The 18,095-nt window shown below is 36.7% G+C and overlaps 1 pseudogene; it reads right to left on the bottom strand.

The window, feature by feature from the left end:
- Positions 1-15,352: 15,352 nt before the first annotated feature.
- LOC103214877 (E3 ubiquitin-protein ligase HUWE1 pseudogene) lies at positions 15,353-16,777 on the bottom strand (annotated as a pseudogene).
- Positions 16,778-18,095: the final 1,318 nt, after the last annotated feature.

Below are 18,095 nucleotides of genomic sequence, written 5' to 3'. Positions count from 1 at the left end.
TATCAGGAAAGTTTTCTAATGGGAAAAATTGGAAGGATAATTTAAACATTATTTTTTATATAGTATATGTATCAAAAATTCTTTTCGGATAGTTCTTTAAAGATTATTGTCCTTAAAATTGTAAATTATTGTAACATTTGCAGTATTATCACCTTTATTTAAGCTCTGGATCATAGCAATTTCATTCCAAAATTACAACTTTTCATTATCTTATCCATGGATTTGTAACGCTATTTTTGCATTAATAAGGGAAACAGTATCAAAATCTCTAGTTAACAAAATGTATTCAAAAGTGACTCTGACTTCTGGGTATATTTGTGGTTTTAATGGTTGACAACTTATTAAAATGAAATGAATTGTATTGATGTCTAGTTTACAAGTTTATTGTGAACTTTAAAAAGCAAAAATCAAGTAAGTAGTGTGCTGGCACACAATAGAACTTGAATGCGTTCCCCTCTATTAAACGGATTATAATTATGTTTGATTTAAAATGGTCTTTTAAAAACGAGCTAGAAACTAACTTTTGTCTATGAGCTTATAAAAGGGTTATAATTTTTCAAGAAGTCATCAGACTAAGTTTTGCATCAGATAAGAAATAGATTTTAAAAATAGCAGGATCTCATAAACTGCTCTAAGAGCAGATCAATTATTCTCCAATATGGAATAACTTCTAGAGCTGTAGGAGAAAGTTTGGATATAATGAGGCTTCAGGAGGGAGAAATTATTCAGTGAGTGCTACACCATTCAGGGGACTTGTCTGCAAGGATTTGACTTTCATACCTCAAGCAGCCAAACAAAGTGTGAGTGGTCATTGCCACTGCATAGTGATTTTTGTCCCCTATGTGTGGATCTCTATTTTCATTAACTTTCAGGGTCACTACATTTTGAAACTGGGTGGGAGTGGAAGGATCCACTCCCTCTGCCAAGTAACAAATTAGCATCTTACATTGTTTAATAACTGCATCCAATTGCAAATGTCACCAAACAGCTATTAAACATCAAATCCCATGCACAGAAACTTAATGGTGCATGACACTGCTGATTAGATCCTTTTTTTTTTTTTTCTGAAAGGGTGATTATTCTTAGAAGGAATATTTCATTACCCTTAATCTGGGTCCAGTTTATGCACCCATAACCTGAAGCCTAATAAGGTGTGTAACCAAACAAACCTGAATATAAATCTATCAATGTTTGTGTATTATCTTGGCGAAGCATCTGTATGATGGAAATGCACTATTCTAAGTTATGTGTCAGAGCTTATTAAAACTCTCATCCATTGCACTGTTGAAATTTTAAAAAGGTTCTACTATTTTAATGCATGATTTGTATTAGCCTTCACTTGAAACAAAGCAGAGATCTCTGCAGTTTCCAAGCAGCACATCTTTTTCAATTACTATTGAGCATTGAATTCTGTCTCTAGATTTTAAATGCCCTTCCCTTGTTCAGTATGTGTATATTTAGAGTCTTGCCAAAGAATAAAACTATTGCATTACTTTGACCGAATCTGATGTATGTCACGTGTAAACCACTTGTAAGCAAGATAAATACATTAGGACATTCGAAACTGAATTACATCAGTTGAACTTACTTTCAGCGAAGGAAGAATTCAATTTAGTTAAAATTCTATTCAAAAAGGATTTATACTAGTTGGAGTTTTCATCTTATTTAAGAAGAAAACAGAGTAAAATTTCAGAACCCAAATACCATGTTCACCCTTATAAATTTTCTTAGATCATAATAATTACATAACAAAAATAAGGTTTGCTTTGATTATGGCAGCTCATAGATATGATGATGACAACAATGATGATAGATAGATGTGCTTATCATGTGATTGGCCTTGACCTAAGTTTTTGACATATATTAGCTTTATTAATGCACAAAATAATGCCCAGATTGATAGGTAAGTTGGTTACTAGCATAAGCCTCACTTCAGAGATAGGAAACAGAAAGAGTTTATATGATATTCCCAAGGTCAATAACTTAGTGAGTGTCAGGCCCAGTATTTAAACCAAGATAGTCTGATTTGGAACAATGAAATAATAAATTTATATGCCAAAATTGATTGTCATAATTTATAGCCCTAAAGTTAAATCTAATAATCTCTCAAAATAAATTACCAAGTAGTTTCGGCATATCCAAAATTAGTTCTGAGATTTGGAGCAAAAATTGTACAATAATTGCTTTATTTAAAAAGCAGTTATGATTTCCTAATACATCTTATTGTGGAAGATATTACTAGAAGAAAATTAACATGAGACATATTTTCTTTCTCATGAAATGGAATTTCATACCTACTCTCCATATACTCTCAGTGTTTCAAGGGCAACTCTTAACCTCTTTCTCCAGAAGATACACTGCTGTTTTCATGTTGCAGAGTGAATTTTCCCTGGAAAAATAACAGAAGCAAGGCATAGAAATGGCTCTACAACCTGGCCATTGTGGCAAACAAGATAATCTCTATCAACTGGTCCTGGAAAAAACATTGTGGATGGAGTCTCTTTCTCATTGTGAATTTCTCTGTAGGTTTGTATGTTATTGGTATCTGTGAGGCTAGATGAAAAATCAAGCTAAATCAAAATCCATCAGTTCATCCTGTATTATGCTTTCTATTCATTTAACAGATATGAGTTGACTTTTCCATATACAGGCAGTAATTTATAAACTTTTAGCTTCTATAATAAGTGTCCTGCAACACATTTTGATAAAAATGACACAATCCAGAAGACAAAAATTCGCTTCTGAAAAAATAAGTTTAATACTTTTGGTGGCATTAAACTTATTTTTTTCTTTGAGTAAGTAGACAGAATTTGTATATAATAAAATGAGAATCTGCAAGAAATGTAACAGTTTTTATATAATTACCCAGTACAGCAATGTAAACTGCTTAGCAACATTCACTTAGCAGCCAAAAAAAAAAAAAAAAGGAAGAAACAAAGAAAGAAAAATAGGTTACCATGGATGTATAAAAATAGAGCATGGCTAGAACATTTTTGTGTATTGGTGTTGGGAATAGGCATCCTATGCTCCACTTTGCCAAAGTCCAAAATAAATGGGATAATTTTGAGGTTTTACTTTTGGTGCCTTAAAGCCAAGGATGTGGAGGGACTCATGCTCACCCTTAATAAAAATATATGTATGCTACTCCATGTCTTGCACTCCTAAAAGGTCATAGATTTTCTACTATATGTTTACAACCTCATGTACATGGAGTGGAATTCAAAAGGAATAATTTAAATGATTAGGAATGGTATTCCATGTGTTTTGAGGTAAGACCATGTCTACTTCTTGAAGGCAGAATGGTTTAAATAATCTTTTCATTTTTGCCTACCACTTTGTGTCCATGGTTAATTTCAGTGTCTGGTACAGAGCAAATAGGGCATCGAACAAAATATTGTTGAATGTGCTAACATGGTGACTCACGCTTGTAAAACCAGCGCTTTGGGAGGCCAAGGTGGGCGGATCACTTGAGGTCAGAAATTCAAAACTAGCCTGGCCAACATGGTGAAACCCCATCTCTACCAAAAAAAAAAAAAAAAAAAGTTAGCTGGGCATGGTGGCACATGCCTGTGGTCACAGCTACTCGGGAGGCTGAGGCAGGAGAATTGCTTGAACCTGGGAGGCTGAGGTTGCAGTGAGCTGAGGTCGTGCCACTGCACTCCAGCCTGGGCAACAAGAGTGAGATTCTGTCTCATAAACAAACAAACAAAAACCAAAAAATGCATTGTTGAATGAAGAAAATAATTCTTAAGGGTCCAGCCAACCAGCATGGTCTGCTTCATGGTAGCAAGAGAGACATTAGGAAAACCATTATTAACATGACTATCACTCAGACAATGAAACAATGCTTTATCCTAGCCAAAGCAGGCATACTTATTCTTGGCAAATGAGAAGGGGTGGCAGATGGCTCTGTGGTGTGTGTGTGTGTGTGTGTGTGTGTGTGTGTGTGTGTATGCATTTGGGGAGAGGGCAGTTGGTGGGGAAGGGTGAGCAAAAACACGAACATCAGCAAAAATCCCTAGGAAAAACAATTAGTTTTAGTTTGCTTTACTTCCAGATTTACCATCTGTAATCCATTTCTTCTGTCACAGCCAGAGTTAACATAAAATTTATGTTCTGAAACATAAATTTTATCAGTATCCTCTCTTCACATAAATTTCTTTAATGTGCACTCCGTATTCCTACATTATAAGCATCTTCTTTCCTATTACCACCACCCATATTACTTATGGTCCAATCACACTGAAAGTGATCATGCTTGTATTGAGAAAAATACATTATTAGAAAACTCTGAAATGTTAAATATCTAAATCTGTCATCATCAGTATATCTATTTTTAGCAACTTCCCTGCCTTTTGACCCAGAGGAAGTGTCTTTTTCAGAAAACATACTGAGTCCCAAAGTACTTTTCTATTCATCCATATGCAATTTCATCTCTTCTTTGCTCCCTTCTCACGAGCTGTATATGCTATCAAATGTGCCCTGTGCTTCCTTGTATCTTCAAACATTCCCACTTTGGTGCATCCTTCTAGTTATCATTTAAATATAATTTAGCACTTTTCATAAAAAATTCCTTCCACAGTCCATGCTCTCCTTTTGGCTATGATTCTCCACTTCTTCTCCTTCCATATACTCCACAACTCAACTTATTCCTGAGTCAATAAGATCGATGTGACTTCTTTTGCTTCAGTCATCAATGTCTTCAATCATGCTGAGGTAAAAACTGGATTCTGTTGACTGCTTCCTCTACCATGAAACAGTTTACTGTCTGGGTTACTGTAATTTCATTGTTTATTTATACCCCTCTTATCCTTGTTGGTTACCCTTCCTGGGTTCTCCATTTCTGTTGAAACTTTAAATACAAAAGTTCCTCAGGGTTCTGTCCTATACACTTTTTGATTCTCAAACTGTACCATTCTTGTAGAAAGTCTCATAATATCCCATGGAATAAAAAAACATACACACGTTGATAAGCTCCAAATTTATAACTCCAACTGGGGCCACATTACCAAGTTCCATGCACATATACATGACTGCCTATTCAGCATCTGCACTTGTGCAATACTTAAACATCTCACACACAATCCGTCAAATTTGAAAACTTGGTAATACTTTTCGTCCCCTTTCCCTCCTCAACCATCCTTTCTCCAATGTTTGCTTTCTCAATTGATAGCCTCATTACTCAAGAGTTGTCCTCCATAACTGATTCCTTCATATATCTAATAAATCACTGAATCTCACTCTTTCTATATCTGATTATTTATCAAGTCTGTCTCCTTCTCTCCCTTTTCACTGCAATCACTCCAGGCCAAGCCAATGACAATTCTGTACATATGAGTACAGTGGCCTCTAAGTTTGTCTCCAAACATCTTCTCTGACTTTCTTCTCACCTACTGTTCATAGAGATGCTAGAACGATCTTCAAAAATGTAATTCTGCTGGTTCTCCCCTTAATATGTTTTCAGTTCACATTGGTTTTAAGAGGGGAATCAAAGTCTTTCACCTGACTGAAAAAGGCCATAGCATTCATCACTGCCTAGCTCATAAACTTTATCTTAATCAACTCTTACAAGTCTCATTGTTGCCATTTTGGTCTCCATTTCTTTGCTTAAATGAACATTCACCTTCTCTCCTGAGAACACAGCCACACATATCATTTTGTCAAAAGGCTGTCACTATCCCTTCGAACCCTGAAAGTTTCTATGTACCCTGCAGGTCTGAGATTAAGTCCTGCCATTCTAGAAATCTCTCCCTGACTCCCAAGGCTATTTTGAGATATTCTCCGTTATAATCTCTTACTGTATTTTATTTTTTCTTCATGTTCATTAGAGCAATTGTAATGAAATTAAAATGTATGAAATTATCTGTTGAAAATATGTGTACCCTTACCAGCTATGAATTTCACGTAACTAGCAACCTTGACTTTATTTTCATCATTCTTTCCCCACCATAATACACACCAAGTAAAAAGCTATGAAATGGATGTTGAATAAATTATGCAAGTATTTTACCGAAGCAATTTTTTTTCCCTTAGCAGGATCAAAGAATTTAGCAGAAATCAGAGGAATAAGTCAACTGGAGCTTTCTTCTGATTTTCAGTTTTCTAGCCTTTGGTGTCCCACAGGTTTATAGAGACTTAACATTAGTGAGTTAATAGATTGGTGGCTCTTCTGTTATTTAGTGCACCAAATATCCTATGAGATATTACTTTTGACTTTGAAAATTAGATAAGATAAGCTAGCAAAGACTCAAAATACCTACTTTATATCGTGATGAACTAGAAGGTCAGGGTAATGTAAATCTTCTTAGTGTGTGTATATATTTAATCTCTTCATTCAAAATTTCAGTAAAATAAGTTAAAGGCTATTGGTGTCATTTAAAACACAAAAACAAAAGGCTGAACAGATGGAACACACAGCAGGGGACAAGAAGACCTACAGTATAACGGTGTTTTACTGTTGCAAAATCATTCAGATGACAATGTTCACAAATGTACAACACTCAGGTACAGAGACTCAGATGCATCAATATCACTTACCTTGAATAACCGTACTCTTGACATACATAGCAATATGCCTGTGTGAAGATATTTATCAACCACAATTTCCAGAAAATTGTGGACCAAATAGCAACTTGTACTGAAAGTATGCTTATACTCAGAGAGACATGATAGAATAGAGCTAGAATGGATTGGAGTAGAGATTAGGAGGCAATCTTTAAAAAGGTCTTTACTCTTGTAATGTATTTGCCTAAATCAATCTATTCCTCCAAAGAGAGTATGGAAGAGACAAATACAATGATCTCCTGGGAGAAGTTGAAGCATTTTGCTCCATTCGTACAGCAATTATAATAACATCATTTGGTTTCAGTTAGAAACTGTTTAAGCACTGCTTAAATATTTACAACACCAAAAAGCAATTTAAAATGGAAAGACTCTGTTGTATTCAAAATCATTTTAAAAACATGAATTTTTATCAATTTGTAGAATTTTAAATAAATGACTGCATTCTTCCTGATTCCGTTAGTGTTTCTTCTCATAAGCTCCGAAACTTAATACACCATCATACACACAGAAACAGCAGAGCATAGAAGAATGACAAGTATTTACATGCAAATCCTACTTTTAAGAGTATGAGCAATCTCCACGGGACACGTCACTTAACATCTCTGAGATAATTATATATACCTTGCAGCAAGGTTATGAAAACTTGAAATAATAAATGTAAATTGACCAAACGTGCTTGGCTTATATTGACACAGAGTAAATGGTAGATATATTAATTAGATGGTCAAAATAATTCTTTTCCATATTTCTGCATATTATTTGTTTTCTGTGGGGCTTTATACACAAATGTGGTCTTGCGCACATGGCTTTCAGGGATATCATAGAATTAGTGCAGTGCAGTGTCTTTTCCAAGGTTTTGAATGAAGGGTGGCTGGGGAATACTCCTGAGAAAGAGTTTTTTCCAAGAAAACAGAAAATTAAATCTCTAGCACAGGGCAATGAGTCATTGATTTTAAGAATAGCTATTTTTAAGTAGTGCTCTGCCATTCATAAGCATGTGGCTAGGCAGCAGCTACAATAAAATTCAAGTACAAACTAAAACATTTGCATTCATTTGCCAAAATCACACATATCAGTAAGGGTACTAATTGGTCTGTCTTGTTCACTTTGCATTTATAAACAATACCACGGTGCTTACCATAGAGTTGGCACCTCTCAGCTTGTTTACTAAGTGAATATGGGTGTTGAGTAAAATGAAGTTTGGGTACATAATAGTTAATCCAAGATTAAAATGCCATAACAGCAGGATCAAGTTAGACTTTTTCAGCAGTGTTTCTTGGCCTTTGATAAACACTTGTTAAATGGAAATCATAAATACCTATTGTTATCAATTAGACCTAGAGAGACACAGAAGACAACACGCTTGAGTGTATTTAGAGCTTTCTCAGGACACCTTACCACTTGGAGATAGACATGATAAAACAATAATACTGACCAAGCATGTTCTTTTATTATTCCACGTTGGCTGCTGGTATGAGAAATCATAAGCATACTTTAGAGCATGTGAAGGGGTTGGCATTTTTATAGACCAGATGACTTAGGAACTACAGAGGTGTCTAGTCTTACTATTATTATTAATATCCAATATCCTGCTCAAAATTTGGTACATTAAACAACATAAGTAACATCTAGGTAACCAACTACAGCTCAAAAAACAAACAAACAAACAAACAAAAGAAACAGAATTTCTGGACCAAGTATGTTGGCTCATGCCTGTGATCCCAGCACTTTGAGAGCTGAGGCAAGAGGATCACTTGAGCCTAGGAGTTTCAAACCAGCCTGGACAACATAGTGAGAAAGCATCTCTACAAGAAATAAAACAAATTGTGTGGTGTGGTGGCATATGCCTGTAGTCCCAGCTACTCAGAAGGCTGAGGTGAGAGGATCCCTTGAGTCTAGGAGTTCGAGGCTGGATCTAATGATCATGCCACTGCACTCCAGCCTGGATGACAGAGTGAGACCTTGTCTCTAAATATATGTATATATAAATAAATAAATTCAAAAATAAATAAGATCAAAAAATTTCAAAGAAGAAGAGATCAGTGTCTATACACTTATTCTTTCACAAAACACCACCATATTATGCTTTTCAGTGATACTCAAAGTATATAGAAATAAATTTGTCATCAACTTCTATGTGTGATTTGGTAAGGGGTGGGATGGCGCTAGAGACAGGTGACATAGGATGGATAATGAATAAGAGACCTTTGAGCGTCAACCTTCTTAAGAAACTATTTTCCACCTCTATAAAATAATGGAGAATTTTAGAAAAAGAACAGAAATACTTGGGAGAATTGTGGAAGAACAGAGAACACTCCTCAGGAAAATAAAGTAGCAGAAAGGGAGAAGATTAATATTTTAATAGTGCCAGTTTTGTACTAGGCACTTTACATAGTCTGTAACATATAACTCTCACAAAACTCTCATGAATATTTGAATCCCCAGATCTCTCAAGTACAAGAGCTTAGTGTCATTGTCTTGTTAACTTCAGAGCTCCTGTTCATGCAGCCTCAGCCTGGGCTCTAGAATCTCTGCGGATGGCTACCATAATTCAAGAAAGGGGGTCACTAAGAAAAGCCGAGATGTGCCCTCTAGTGAAGGGCAGAAGGTAGATTGCAGGCAGAGGAAATCTGGGTCTAAAGTACATAGCAGAGCTTGTCTGCAGGCACATGGAACTGGGCACTGAGACTTCTCGTCCAAACCTTAAATGGGCACAAGATGGCTGATGGAAATGATGTCTGGCAAAATAGAATCAGGATGTATTCTGATTCTAGGTCTAGGTGTTTGCTGGTATACAGCATGGTAACTTTCTGAAGATATACTCATTTGTATACCTTGAATTTATGTGTTTGTCTATGCATACGTAAACAGACATCTATACATACAGATATAAAAAATATCTTAATTCAATGTTTACAAAACAAAAAAATCAGTGTCCAGTGTGCTCTTTTATAACAAAAGAATCTGGACCTAGCCCAAAGGGAGTCAGAGAGAGCTTTCCCAATGAAATGGCATTTATTAAGCTGTCTTTTGAAAAACAGAAGAATCTAGCCATAGTTACACGCAATAGATAAATAGAAATGTGTACAAAATGGTATAGAGGTCAAGGAAATGTTCACAAATAGACAAGGACATTGAGAGACCAGCTAGGTGGTAGCTTCTCTTGTGAGCATAGTTTGTGAGTGCAAGAGAGACATTCACTAAAAATATACAAAGTCAATAACTTCTACAAGGGAGCAAATGGTAAAATCTCTCATCTTAAGTTAATATTAGTCATAATGCAACTTTTTGCAGAAATACAAGATATTATTTATGGTTAGATTACTTAAAGGGAGGTCCTGCTGTGAGAAAAGTTTTTTTAATTGGCTGTTTTCCTATACTTTGTGAAACGGATTTTTTAAGAACTTGCTCTTTAGCAGTAAAATTGACATTTTGCTAGGCTTGTGGAGCCTCTATTATAATGAGACACAGGGACTTTGTCAGGGATAGAGCAGACAGCCTGTTGGAGATTTATGTTCAATTTTCTAAATAATTAAATAAGAACAGAATTTTTCAAGCTGGCTCAAGATCTTGTTTCCTCTGATTAAGAACTTGTTGGGAGAGAGAACAAGAATGTGACTAAAGCCTGGACTGTTCTAATTATTTACAAAATTTACTCTTTTATGGCAATTGTTCTCAAGGCACCGTCTACCAACTGGCAGCTTCAGAATCACCCGGGAACTTGTTACAAATGAAAATCCTTGGGTCTCACCCCAGACCTCCTAAATCAGAAACTCTTGGAATGGACTCAGTCCTCTGTGTTCTCCAAGCCCTCCAGGTGACTCTAGGGATGCTGTTTTGACAGCAAATACAACTGCTCACTTTAACCTCCCTGTTAATTGGAAATTGCACAAAAGGAGACCATAAGTATCTGTGTTAGTCAGGGTTCTCCGGAGAAACAAAATGCACACACACATCCACAGAACTTAGAAGAGTACCTGGCACAGAATATTGGCTCTTGTGATTATGGAGGTTGAGAAGCCCAAGGATCTGCCATCTGCAAGCTGGAGGGTGAAGCCAGGAAGGCAGGTGTAGTAGTCTGAACCCTGAGAATCAAAAGTGCGGAGGGCGGGAGAAGATGGATGTCGCATCTCAAACAGGTAGAGGGAGTGTGGATTTAAACTTTCTCCACATTTGTATTCTATTTAGGCTTTCAAGGGAAAGGATGTTGCCTATCCACGTTGGGAAGGGCCATCTTCTTTACTCAGTTCATCAGTGCAACTGTTAATCTTTCCAGAAACACCCTTACAGACACATCCGGAACTAATGTTTAATCACATGTCTGGGCACCCCGTGGCTCAGTCATGTTAACACATAAAATTAACCATCACAGTACCTAAGGACCACTTTAATGCATCTACTCATATCATAGTATAGCTTTTGTACCTGCTGTCAGCATTCTCCAGCAACCTGTATATTATATCCTTTCTGTAAACACACAAGGTGCAGCAATTATCCACGTTCACTTTACTTCACTCCAGCATCGCCTCCTCTTTATTCTTCGATTCAAGGCCATCTGACCTCTAACCCAGAGAATTTGCTTCACTTACATAACCCCAGGGAGTTCCTCATTGGTAAGTGTCAATTCATGGTCTTGAGTTATACAATAGTTTGTTTATTGTCTGTCTCCTATTAGAATTTCATGTCATTAGGAATGTGATTTTTCTCTGTCTTGTTCACTATTGTATTTCCAGCAAATAGAAGAGTAGTTGGCTCAGATTTGTTGCTAAATTCATTTTCTGAATGACTGAATGAAATAACTTTTTCTCCTTATTCCTCTGTCTCAACACCTTTGATGCACTTTGCAAGGGTAACAAACTTCAATAAAACTAACATTCAAAACTATCAAATCCCCACCTTTGATTTTGAAGGTATTTCAGTCCCTGGCTTTTTGCATGTGCTTCTCTGTCTTGTTTTTCATTCCCTTGTGCTGGAGATTCTTTTTCTATTTGTTTCTGGGTAATTCTTTCATTCTTAGTGCACCCTAACATCATAGAGAGCCTGCAAAATATAGTAATTTAAGAAGACAAACTCTGAAATTGAACCCCTGGCAAATTAACTTTTGTAAGCCTTACTTTTCTCGTCTGTTAATTGGTATTATATTGTTCATCCTGCAGTATTATTTCGAGAACAAAATGGAATAACATTTGTAAATTAGAGCACCTGGCCCTCACTACATTGTTTTGTTCTTTATTATTGTTTCTCTACAAATGATTGAAATCACTAACCTCTAACTTTTTTTTTGGTTTATTTATTTAAGCTTTTTATCGCCATATGTTTTTGGGAAACAGGTTGTATTTGGTTACATGCATAAGTTCTTTAGTTGTGATTTGTGAGATTTTGGTGCATCCATCACCTGAGTAATATACACTAAACCCAATTTGTAGTCTTTTATCCCTCACCCCTTCCCACCCTTGCCGCCTGAGTCCCCGAAGTCCATTTTATCATTCTTATGCCTTTGTATCCTCATAGCTTAGCTCCCATTTATGAGTGAGAACATATGATGTTTGGTTTTCCATTCCTGAGTTACTTCACTTAAAATAATAGTCTCGAATCCCATCCAGGTTGCTGCCAATGCTATTAATTTGTTCCTTTTTTATGACTGAGTAGTATTTCATCATTCATCATACACACACACACACACACACACACACACACACATATATATCAATCACAGTTTCTTTATCCACTAGTTGATTGATGGACATTTGGGCTAGTTCCACATTTTTTTTGCAATTGCAAGTCATGCTGGTATAAACATGCTTGTGCAAGTATCTTTTTTGTATAATGACTTCATTTCCTCTGGGAAGATACCCAGTAGTGGGATTTCTGGATCAAATGGTTTTTCTACTTTTAGGTCTTTAAGGAATCTCCACACTGTTTTCCGTAGTGGTTGTATTAGTTTACATTCCCACCAGCAGTGTATACGTGTTCCCTTTTCACCACATCCACTCCGACGTCTATTATTTTTTGAATTTTTTATTATGGCCATTCTTGTGGGAGTAAGGTGGTATAGCATTGTGGTTTTGATTTGCATTTACCTGATCATTAGTGATGTTGAGCATTTTTTCATATGTTTGTTGGCCACTTGTATACATTCTTTTGAGAATTATCTATTCATGTCCCTAGCCTGCTTTTTGATGTATTGTTTGTTTTTTTCTTGCTACTTGCAATGGTTAATACTGAGTGTCAACTTGACTGGATTGAAGGATACAAAGTATTGATCCTGGGTGTGTCTGTGAGGGTGTTGTCAAAGGAGATTAACAGTTGAGTCAGTGTACTGGGAAAGGCAGACCCACCTTTAATCTGGGTGGGCACAATTTAATCAGCTCCAGCATAGTTAAAATATAAAGTAGGTATAAAAATGTGAAAAAGAGAGACTGGTTTAGCCTCCCAGACTACACCTTTCTACCATGCTGGATGCTTCCTGCCCTCAAACATTGGACTCCAAGTTCTTCAGTTTTGGAAATCAGATTGACTCTCCTTGCTCCTTAGCCTGAAGATGGCCTATATGGGACCTTGTGATCATGTGAGTTAATACTTAACAAACTCCCCTTTGTGTGTGTGTGTGTGTGTGTATATATATATGTATATATATTTTTTTTTTTTCATTAGTTCTGTCCTTCTAGAGAACCCTAACACACTACTTATTTGAGAATCTTGTAGATTCTGGATATTAGTCCGTTGTCAGATGTATAGATAGTGAAGATTTTCTCCCACTCTGTGTGTTGTGTATTTACTCTGCTGACTGTTCCTTTTGTCGTGCAAAAGTTCCTTTGTTTAATTAAATCCCACCTATTTATTTTTGTTTTCATTGCATTTGCTTTTGGGTTCTTGGTCATGGAATCTTTGCCCAAGTCAATGTCTAGAAGGGTTTTTCCAAAGTTATCTTCTACAATTTTTATAGTTCCAGGTGTTAGATTTAAGTCCTTGATCCAATTGACTTGATTTTTGTGTAAGGTGAGAGATGAAGATCCAATTTCATTCTCCTACATGTGGCTGGCCAATTATCCCAGTACCATTTATTGAATAGGCTGTTCTTTCCCCACTTTGTGTTTTTGTTTGCTTTATCAGAGATCAGTTGACTTTAAATATTTGGGTTTATTTATGGGTTCTCTATTCTGTTCCATTGGTATATGTGCCTATTTTTACACCAGCACCATGCTGTTTTGGTGCTATGGCCTTATAGTATAGTTTTAAATCAAGTAATGTGATGCCTCTAGATTTGTTCTTTTTGCTTACTCTTGCTTTGGCTATGAAGGTTGTTTTTTGGTTCCATATGAATTTTAGGAATTTTTTTCTAGTTCTGTGAAGAACAGAGGAGCCTCCAACTTTTAACTGTGTTTCAGATCTACATTTGCCATTTCCAATTTGACATCAATGTAGAGATATTACTAGAAAACTTTCTACTTAACTCATCTAACATCAAGCTCATCAGTTTTTCTCCTAACTCCCCAAGACAGATTTCTTAGCATCTTTGACTCAATGTTACTTTTCCATCTTTAATGTCCAATCAATAATTCATTAGTAATTCATTTTAAATTAGCTCCTCCTTATCTTTTTTACACCCAAAATATATCTTTCCATTTCCACTGCTACCTCACTATTAAAAATCTTTAGATGTGCCCATTACAATAGGCTGAAAATGCTGCATACGATCTCTCCTTCCCTGAGAGATACTTCATGGTTTTCAGCCAGAGGGCTTCTTTTGAAATACAAATATGATATTATGATTATTTGTTTCCTTCTCATTTCTCATACCAAAAGTGGAATGTCACATCAATGATCACTTTTCTGGTCCAGGAGTTTTAAGCTTGTTTAGTGTAGTCCCAGTCTTAAACTGTATAGGGAACTTTTCTCTCTGAATCATGCTGGAGGTACTGGGTACAAGTGCTCTAGGATGGCCATCAAGGGTAGTGATGATGCTCATGCAAATCCCATGGCCTGGAGGAAGGTCAGGCGGCCCCACATTTTGTCCCAATAGGAGATCCTAGGTGTTTGAAGAGGACTGCACTCAAATATATTTGATGAGTTCAACTCAATTATTTCCTTCTAGGTTCCCTGTCTTTGTTGTTATCATTATTATTATTATTATTATTTTCCTATTATGTTTTCAAGTTTCCCAGTTGCCATAATGTAACATCCTCTCCTCCAGGCAATGTAGGTTTCCCAGGTCCTCGTCTTCTTTATCTTTCTAATTGGTTGTTGTTGGTTGTGATGGGGTGATGTGGAGCCAGGGACAAACAAATAAAAAACCTTATCATTTTTTTGGCATTTCATTAACATCAGAGTATGAATTTGTTCTTTTTCACTAAATGACAGAAAGAGCTTTAACTTTAAATATTCCCAGGATGTGAGAAAAAATATTCGTCCTATAACTTTCTGATGCATTCATGAAAGGAAAACAAAAATATTGCAAGTGTGGTTGCACGTCCAAATCCTATTAAGATTGTAATTCTTAACGTAGTGTACAATAGCCTTCCTCATCCAGCCCTCCTTCTCACTGTCTTCTGAGATCACTGCTGAACTTTTCCAAGCATTTCTTAAACTTTCTTTTTTTTTTTTAATGAAGAGTGCTCTTTATTTGAAAACCCACAACACAGATGCCAATCTTGTCTCACACTGAATCATTAGCTGTGCACATCAACACATTCCAAGCACAAATTAAGAAATGCAAACAGAATAAATACATGTATATATTTATTTTATATACATATGTAAATATATATATGTATAATTCTTTCCCCTATCCAAAGGTTTCAAGTCTCAATGCAGCAAATCCTTCTGAACACAGAATCTGAGGAGCACACTGTTCAAACAGTTGGGACAGACAGGTCCCTGCAAAGGTTACTGCCTTTTAAACACATGGGTTGGGGATCATGGATGGCATAGAAAGGGGAGAGAAGGCAAGGAAACAGGCGGTGGGGAGAGAATGAGGAGAGGAACAGATACGCGCTGGGGAAGATGGGGCAGCTGGGACACAAGGTGAGTTGGTGGATTTCATTTATTGGTTTTATTGGTTTTTGATAATTTCTTTCTGGTTCTTTTTGTAACTACCCCCTCCCCAAGTCCAACAATGGTTAAAAAACAAAGAAACAAACAAACAAGAAAACTCCACAGAAGTGGGCAGGGCCTTATTAGGCCAGCCCAAAGCCTTCAGAGAGTTCCTGGATAGCCAACAGTAGCATGTGGCGGAGCTTCTCAAAGCTCTCATAGCCAGGCAGATCCAGCTGATTAAAACATGTGTGAGCTGAAGGCAGGCTATCTGTGGACCTGTCATCTCGATGAATCTGAAACCTCTGAATGCCATTCATGCCTTCGAGGGCAGCAAAGCCTTGCAGGGGTAACTTGGAAGTACCTGTGACAAACTGGAGGAACTTGGCATGGTCACCTTGGTCGAAAGAACACCAATGCTCTCCAGAACCACTGGATCTGAATAGAGTTGGACTGGTACTTGTGGTATTCAGTGTTGGATTTCAGATCATCGATGTCAATAGTGGGCAGTCCTGATATAAGCAGCTCTAACTCCTGCTCAGTGAAGATGGACATGAGGCGCTTTGTGGTGATCTCATAGAAGCCTTGTAAGAAAGCCGCCAGCTGCTTGCAGATGGCTCCTGTCATTCTCATCTGGCATACAAGGCATCGCAAATCCCCCGAAGAAATGAAGAATTGATTGAATATAGTGTTTGAAGGAGAAGGGCAGGATGCTGGCGGGCTCCTGCGGGGGTGGTATATGATCATCTCTCGAGAGATGTTTAACCCTAGGTATGCCTTGTTCCTTACCTCACCTGGTGATCGAGTCACCCACACCATCATTCCATCTTCCCACTGCAGCCCCAACCTCCTCAGCTACTTCAAGTTTGTCGGACACATTGTGGCCAAAGCTGTATATGACAACCATCTTTTGGAGTGCTACTCTACTTGATCCTTTTACAAACACATCTTGGGCAAGTCAGTCAGATATACAGATATGGAGAGTGAAGATTACCACTTCTACCAGGGTCTGGTTTATCTACTGGAAAATGATGTCTCCACCCTAGGCTATGACCTCACCTTCAGCACTGAGGTCCAAGAGTTTGGCATTTCTTAAACTTTCTACGCGCTCTTCTGCCACTGAAATTGCAAGTACTCTACCTCGAAATATGCTTCCCTTTCTTCTTCACTTAGTAGTTAACCACTATTCTTCCTTCTCAACTGTAGTTGCTTCTTCTTGACTAGGTTAATAAAAACCTCTATGTTATACATTAATAGCATTTCATTCTTATGTGTAAGACTTCGAAAACACTCAATACATGTGAATAAATTCACAATTAATAAATACTTTACTAACTTATTTTTGTGCAATCTGTGGTCTAAGTTTGCAATCTTTGATATTATTATTATTTCTTTGTTCCCTCCACCATTACTACTCTGCTGCTAAAAATGAGGCTTTTGTTCTCTATTCTGCTAAAAAACTTCTTGACTCAAATTTCTTCCCTAGGCAGTTTATATTTCTGGTTGAATACAGAAATTATATTCCCCAACCTCAAATAAGGTTTAATTAGTTTTCTGCTCAAAATCTTCTTCATGTGCGTAAGGAAAACACACCAATATGTAAGCATGACATTATGAGTATTCTGTAGTGTGAACTCTGTCCTTGTCATATTTACCCTACTTAAAGCATCTGCACAAAGTATCTTCAGTGACAACTATATCAAAATATCTGCTATTCCATCGACATATACTGCAACTTCCTAAGGATTGAAAATTAAATAAATATGCACAATTGAAACTGAAAACCTACTGGACTCAGCATGGGAAGGAATCAAAGAATTAAAAGGACTGAGGGGACATAGTTTCCCTTCATGTCACAATGTGAACTACCTTCCCAACCACACATATATTTTACTTCTCTGTCTTCCTCTTTATGTATTATTTTTTACTCCTCCTAATAATCGTTCTCTATTTACATTTTTAAGTAATGTGGATTTATTTGAAAGTATGTTGTAAGTAAGTGTTATGAATTATATTGCTGATCTTTATAGTAAAACTTCAGCCAGTCAAAAGAGAAATCTGAGTTTATAACTTTATGCATCAAAACAATAATATGAACTGTTATCCCAGCACTTTGGGAGACTGAAGCAGAAGGATTGCTTGGGGTCAGGAGTTCAAGATCAGCCTAGATAGCATATTGAGACCCTTTTCCTACAAAATAATAATAATAATTAATAATAATAAATTAGCTGAGCACAGTGTCTCATACCTGTAGTCCTACCTATTTGGGAGACTGAGGTGGGAGGATGGCTTGGGCCCAAGAATTTGAGGCTGCAGCGAGCTGTAATCGTGCCACTGCACTCCAGCCTGGGAAATAGAGTGAAAATCTGCCTAAAAAACAAAACAAAACAAACAAACCCCAATAACTTTAAAAGTGAAAAGCAATTGGATATTTCTCTTATTAGGACAATGGGATATGACAGTAGAGTTAAAAGAATGCTTTTAATGTCTATTTACAT

The sequence above is a fragment of the Chlorocebus sabaeus genome, chromosome 3 (assembly GCF_047675955.1).
Source record: "Chlorocebus sabaeus isolate Y175 chromosome 3, mChlSab1.0.hap1, whole genome shotgun sequence".
In the NCBI taxonomy this organism is placed as follows: Eukaryota; Metazoa; Chordata; class Mammalia; order Primates; family Cercopithecidae; genus Chlorocebus; species Chlorocebus sabaeus.
Note: the sequence above shows the minus strand (reverse complement) of the source record. Positions and strands in the feature narration are given on the sequence as shown.